The sequence below is a fragment of the Arachis hypogaea genome, chromosome 4 (assembly GCF_003086295.3).
Source record: "Arachis hypogaea cultivar Tifrunner chromosome 4, arahy.Tifrunner.gnm2.J5K5, whole genome shotgun sequence".
Lineage (NCBI taxonomy): Eukaryota > Viridiplantae > Streptophyta > Magnoliopsida > Fabales > Fabaceae > Arachis > Arachis hypogaea.
In genome coordinates this window covers 19,284,880-19,292,280 of record NC_092039.1, presented here as the reverse complement: position 1 = coordinate 19,292,280, position 7,401 = coordinate 19,284,880, and the positions used below count along the sequence as shown (strand labels likewise).

Sequence of the window (7,401 nt, the reverse complement as noted above, 5' to 3'; positions counted from 1 at the left end):
ACCAAACTCTAAGTTTGGTGTTGAACCCCCACATTCAAACTCTAAGTTTGGTGTTGGGAGGTTCCAACATAGCTCTGAGCATTTCTGAGGCTCCATGAGAGTCCTCTGTCAAGCTAATGACATTAAAGAAGCGCTTGTTGGGAGGCAACCCAATGTTTGATAATTAACTATTTTCTTTTGTTATTTTATATTTTTTGTAGGTTGATGATCATAAGAAGTCACAAAATCAATGAAAAAAGCAAAAACAGAATGAAAAACAGGAAGAAAAACAGCACACCCTGGAGGACGCACCTACTGGCGTTTAAACGCCAGTGAGGTTAGCTGTTGGGCGTTTAACGCCCAGTCTGGCACCATTCTGGGCGTTTAACGCCAGAAAGGGGCACCAGACTGGCGTTAAACGCCAGAAAGGGGCAAGAAGCTGGCGTTAAACGCCAGAAATGGGCACCAGCCCGGCGTTTAACGCCAGAAATGGCACAAAACGTGATTGTGCTTGCCATTTGGTGCAGGGATGATTTTTCCTTGACACCTCAGGATCTGTGGACCCCACAGGATCCCCACCTACCCTACCACTCTCTCTCTTCTTCACCCATTCACCAATCACCTCAACACCTCTTCCCCAAAAACCCTTCACCTATCAAATCCCATCTTTCTCTTCACCACTCACATCCATCCTTCATAAAACCCCACCTACCTCACCATTCAAATTCAAACCACCTTCCCACCCAAACCCACCCTCAAATGGCCGAACCCTACTCTCCCCCTCTCCTATATAAACCCTCCTTCACTCCTTCACTTTCACACACCTTCAACACCATTTCTCTCCCCTTTGGCCGAATACAAAGCCATTCCCTTTCTTCTCATTTCTTCTTCTTCTACTCTCTTCTTTCTTCTTTTGCTCGAGGACGAGCAAACATTTTAAGTTTGGTGTGGTAAAAGCATTGCTTTTTGTTTTTCCATAACCATTTATGGCATCCAAGGCCGGAGAAACCTCTAGAAAGAGGAAAGGGAAGGCAAAAGCTTCCACCTCCGAGTTATGGGAGATGGAAAGATTCATCTCAAGGGTGCATCAAGACCACTTCTATGAAGTTGTGGCCTTGAAAAAGGTGATCCCCGAGGTCCCTTTTTTCACTCAAAAAGGGTGAATATCCGGAGATCCGACATGAGATCCGAAGAAGAGGTTGGGAAATTCTTACCAACCCCATTCAACAAGTCGGAATCTTGATGGTTCAAGAGTTCTATGCTAATGCATGGATCACCAAGAACCATGACCAAGGTGTGAACCCGAATCCAAAGAATTATCTTACTATGGTTCGGGGGAAATACGTGGATTTTAGTCCGGAAAGTGTAAGGGTGGCGTTCAACTTGCCCATGATGCAAGGAGATGAACATCCTTACACTAGAAGGGTCAACTTTGATCAAAGGTTGGACCAAGTCCTCACAATTATATGTGAAGAGGGCGCCCAATGGAAGAGAGATTCAAGAGGAAGCCGGTTCAATTGAGAAGGCATGACCTCAAGCCCGTGGCTAGAGGATGGTTAGAGTTTATACAACGCTCAATCATTCCTACTAGCAACCGGTCCGAAGTTACCATAGACCGGGCTATCATGATCCATAGCATCATGATTGGAGAAGAAATAGAAGTTCATGAGGTTATAGCCCAAGAACTCTATAAGGTGGCGGACAAGTCCTCTACCTTGGCAAGGTTAGCCTTCCCTCATCTCATTTGTCACCTCTGTTATTCAGTTGGGGTTGACATAGAGGGAGACACCCCCATTGATGAGGACAAGCCCATCACTAAGAAGAGGATGGAGCACACAAGAGACCCCACTCATCATGAGATCCCTGAGATTCCTCAAGGGATGCACTTTCCTCCACAAAACTATTGGGAGCAACTAAACACCTCCCTAGGAGAATTAAGTTCCAACATGGGACAACTAAGGGTGGAGCACCAAGAACACTCCATCATCCTCCATGAAATTAGAGAAGATCAAAGAATCATGAGAGAGGAGCAACAAAGACAAGGAAGAGACATTGAGGAGCTCAAACACTCCATAGGATCTTCAAGAGGAAGAAAGAGCCGCCATCACTAAGGTGGACCCGTTCCTTGATTTCCTTGTTCTTTATTCTTCTGTTTTTCGAATTTTAGTGCTTATGTTTATCTATGTTTATGTCTTGTGATCATTAGTGTCTTAGTGTCTATGCCTTAAAGTTATGAATGTCCTATGAATCCATCACCTCTCTTAATAAAAACGTGCTTAAATTGAAAAGGAAAGAATTGCATGAATTTTGAATTTTATAACAGTTTAATTATTTTGATGTGGTGGCAATATTTTTGTTTTCTGAATGTATGCTTAAACAGTGCATATATATCTTGAATTTGTGGTTCATGAATGTTGGCTCTTGAAAGAATGATGAAAAAGGAGACATATTACTGAGGATCTGAAAAATCATTACAATGATTCTTGAAGCAAGAAAAAGCATTACTATTAAAAAAAAAACGAAAAAAAAAGAGAAAGAAAAGAAAGAAATAAAGTTGTGATCCAAGGCAATAAGAGTGTGCTTAAGAACCCTGGACACCTCTAATTGGGGACTTTAGCAAAGCTGAGTCACAATCTGAAAAGGTTCACCCAATTATGTGTCTGTGGCATGTATGTATCCGGTGGTAATACTGGAAGACAGAGTGCTTTGGGCCACGACCAAGACTCAATAAGTAGCTATGTTCAAGAATCATCACACTTAACTAGGAGAATCAATAACACTATCTGGATTCTGAGTTCCTAAAGAAGCCAATCATTCTGAATTTCAAAGGATAGAGTGAGATGCCAAAACTGTTCAGAGGCAAAAAGCTAAAAGCCCCGCTCATCTAATTAATACTGATCTTCATAGATGTTTTTGGAATTCATTGTATATTCTCTTCTTTTTATCTTATTTGATTTTCAGTTGCTTGAGGACAAGCAACAATTTAAGTTTGGTGTTGTGATGAGCGGATAATTTGTACGCTTTTTGGCATTGTTTTTAGTATGTTTTTGGTAGGATCTAGTTAGTTTTTAGTATATTTTTATTAGTTTTTAGTTAAAATTCACTTTTCTGGGCTTTACTATGAGTTTGTGTGTTTTTCTGTGATTTCAGGTATTTTCTGGCTGAAATTGAGGGACCTGAGCAAAAATCTGATTCAGAGACTAAAAAGGACTGCAGATGCTGTTGGATTCTGACCTCCCTGCACTCGAAGTGGATTTTCTGGAGCTACAGAAGCCCAATTGGCGCGCTCTCAACGGCGTTGGAAAGTAGACATCCTAGGCTTTCCAGCAATATATGATAGTCCATACTTTTCCAAGATTTGATGGCCCAAACCGGCGTTCAAAGTCACCCTCAGAAATTCCAGCGTTAAACGCCGGAACTGGCACCAAAATGGGAGTTAAACGCCCAAACTGGCATAAAAGCTGGCGTTTAACTCCAGGAAGAGTCTCTACACGAAAATGCTTCATTGCTCAGCCCAAGCACACACCAAGTGGGCCCGGAAGTGGATTTTTATGTCATTTACTCATCTCTGTACACCCTAGGCTACTAGTTTTCTATATATAGGACCTTTTACTATTGTATAAAAATCTTTTGATCACTTTAGATCTTGATCATCTTTGGACATCTAGTTCTTAGATCACGTTTGGGGGCTGGCCTCACGGCCATGCCTAGACCTTGTTCTTATGTATTTTCAACGGTGGAGTTTCTACACACCATAGATTAAGGTGTGGAGCTCTGCTGTACCTCGAGTATTAATGCAATTACTATTGTTCTTCTATTCAATTCCGCTTGTTCTTGTCCAAGATATCACTTGTTCTTCACCTTGATGAATGTGATGATCCGTGACACTCATCATCATTCTCACTTATGAACAAGTGACTGACAACCACTTCTGTTCTACAAGCAACCAAGGCTCTAGTGTTTATCTCTTGGATTCTTTAACCGGAATCTTCGTGGTATAGGCGAGAACTGATGGCGGCATTCAAGAGAATCCGGAAGGTCTAACCTTGTCTGTGGTATTCTGAGTAGGATTCAATGATTGAATGACTGTGACGTGCTTCAAACTCCTAGCAGGCGGGGCGTTAGTGACAGACGCAAAAGAATCGATGGATTCTATTCCAGCCTGACCGAGAACCGACAGCTGATTACCCATGCTGTGACAGAGCATAGGCAAATGTTTTCACTGAGAGGATGGGAGGTAGCCATTGACAACGGTGAAACCCTACATAAGCTTGCCATGGAAAGGAGTAAGAAGGATTGGATGAAGACAGTAGGAAAGCAGAGAGACGGAAGGGAAGGCATCTTCATGCGCTTATCTGAAGTTCCTACCAATGAATTACATAAGTACCTCTATCTTTATCTTTATGTTTATTTTCGTTCATCACCACATCCATTTGAGTTTGCCTGACTAAGATTTACAAGATGACCATAGCTTGCTTCATACTAACAATCTCCGTGGGATCGACCCTTACTCGCGTAAGGTTTATTACTTGGACGACCCAGTGCACTTGCTGGTTAGTTGTGCGAAGTTGTGTAATGCCATGGTATTGAACACCAAGTTTTGGGGTTCATGACCGGGGATTATGAGAGTTGTGAAAAGTATTGTTCACAATTTCGCGCTACCAAGTTTTTGGCGCCGTTGCCGGGGATTGTTCAAGTTTTGAGCAAGCTTTTGGTAACATCAGTGCAAGGATTGTTTAGTTTGGACAACTGAAGGTTCATCTTGTTGCTTAGATTAGGTATTTATTTTTTTCGAAATTCTTGAGGCTGAATTCTAGAGTTTCATGATGATTTGTTGAAGTCTGGCTGGCTGAGAAGCCATGTCTAATCTCATTGGACCGAGGTTTCAACTTATCATCACAAGAGCTTGTTGATTTCTATCAATCTTGCTTTTGGAGCAGTGATCTGCTAAGGCTTGGCTGGCCTTTGGCCATGTCTAGTGTTTTGGACCGAAGCTTTCTTTGAAAGCTTGGCTGGCTGTGAAGCCATGTCTAATTCCTGGACCGGAGTCTTAGACTAGCATTGCACTGATTCCTGGAATTCTCATTAAGAATTTTGATACCTTTTTCCACTTAATTTTCGAAAAACACAAAAAAATTTACAAAATCATAAAATCCAAAAATTTCTTGTTTGAGTCTAGTGTCTCATCTTAAGTTTGGTGTCAGTTGCATGCATTCATTCATGTGTCTTAAAGATTTCAAGTAGTTCTTGATGATTTCTTACTCTAATCTTTGAATTCTCTTGACTTGAGTGTTTGTGTGTCTCATATGCATTCTCATTAGTGTCAGCAGTATACAAACTGCTAAGTTGGTGTCTTGCATGCATTGTTATTTGATTCTTGTTGCATTTTGATTTTTCCTTATTATTAAAAAAATCCAAAAATATTTTAATTTGTGTCTTCTCAAGTCAATAATACAGAGAATTGAAGATTCAGAACATTCTGCAGAGGAATTACACAGAAAGAGCTGGGCGTTCAAAACGCCCAGTAAAGAAGGACAGACTGGCGTTTAAACGCCAGCCAGGGTACCTGGTTGAGCGTTTAAACGCAGCCAGGTACCTGGTTGGGCGTTTAACGCCCAAAGAGGTATAGTTTTGGGCGTTAAACGCCAGAATGTGCACCATTCTGGGCGTTTAACGCCAGGATGGCTAAAGGGGGAAGATTTTGTTTTCAAATCAAATTTTTTTCAGGTTTTCAAATCTTTTCAAAATCAAATCTTTTTCAAATCAATTTTTCAATCAAATCTTTTCAAATCAATTTCTTTCCATTTTCAAAGATACTTGCTACCAATTAATGATTTGATTCAACATTTCAAGTATGTTGCCTTTTCTGTTGAGAGAGGTTTAATGTTTGAATCATATCTTTTCTTGTTAGTCAAGTTTTTAATTTTCAAATCAAATTTTTTATGTTTTTCAAATCATATCTTCTCAATCACATCTTTTTAAAACAATCATATTTTCTTAACCACATCTTTTTCAAAATAGTTTTCAATCAAATCTTTTGATTTCTAATTTCAAAATCCTTTTTCAAAATCACTTGATTTCTTTCTACTTTCATTTTCGAAAATTAAGTAATGTTTTTCAAAAATGTTTTCAAAATTTTCACTTAATTTTCGAAAATCACTTCCCTTCTTTCACATCCTTCTATTTATGGACTAACAATATCCCTTAATGCAAAATTCGAACTCCATCTCCTTGATAAGTTCGAATTTTCTACTTCTGTCTTCTACTCTTCTTTTCCTCTGACACTTCAAGGAATCTCTATACTGTGACATAGAGGATTCCACATTTTCTTGTTCTCTTCTCTTCTTATGAGCAGGAGCAAAGACAAAGCATTCTTGTTGAGGCAGACCTGAACCTGAAAGGACCTTGAAGAGAAAGCTAAGAGAAGCCAAAGCACAACTCTCTTTAGAGGACCTGACCGAATTCTCAAAGAAGAAGAACCTATGGCAGCCGAGAACAACAACAATGCCAACAATGCAAGGAAGGTGCTGGGTGACTTTACTGCACCTACTCCCGATTTCTATGGGAGAAGCATCTCTATCCCTGCCATTGGAGCAAACAACTTTGAGCTTAAGCCTCAATTAGTTTCTCTAATGCAACAGAATTGCAAGTTCCTGGACTTCCATGAAGATCCTCATCAGTTCTTAGCTGAGTTCTTGCAAATCTGTGACACTGTCAAGACTAATGGGGTTGACCCTGAGGTCTACAGACTTATGCTATTCCCTTTTGCTGTAAGAGACAGAGCTAGACATGGTTGGACTCTCAACCTAAAGAAAGCCTGGACTCTTGGGAAAAGCTAGTCAATGCTTCTTGGCAAAGTTCTTTCCACCTCAAAAATTGAGTAAGCTTAGAGTGGAAGTCCAAACCTTCAGACAGAAGGAAGGAGAATCCCTCTATGAAGCTTGGGAAAGATACAAACAATTAATCAGAAAGTGTCCTTCTGATATGCTTTCTGAATGGAGCATCATAGGTATTTTCTATGATGGTCTCTCTGAACTATCCAAGATGTCTTTGGATAGCTCTGCAGGAGGATCTCTTCATCTGAAGAAGACGCCTACTGAAGCTCAAGAACTGATTGAAATGGTTGCAAATAACCAATTCATGTACACTTCTGAAAGAAATCCTGTGAACAATGGGACTAGTCAGAAGAAAGGAATTCTTGAGATTGACACTCTGAATGCCATATTGGCTCAGAATAAAATATTGACTCAACAAGTCAATATGATTTCTCAAAGTCTGTCTGGAATGCAAAATGCACCAAGCAGTACTAAGGAGGCTTCATCTGAGGAAGAAGCTTATGATCCTGAGAACCCTTCAATGGAAGAGGTGAATTACATGGAGAACCCTATGGAAACACCTATAATCCTTCATGGAGAATCATCC

The 7,401-nt window shown here is 40.3% G+C and overlaps 1 non-coding gene across 1 annotated transcript; it reads right to left on the bottom strand.

Annotated features, from left to right (window-relative positions):
- Window positions 1-6,861: 6,861 nt before the first annotated feature.
- On the bottom strand, window positions 6,862-6,969 carry LOC112799292 (small nucleolar RNA R71). The gene has a single exon (XR_003200867.1). It is a non-coding gene; the product is annotated as a small nucleolar RNA R71 (small nucleolar RNA).
- Between the last annotated feature and the right edge of the window lie 432 nt (window positions 6,970-7,401).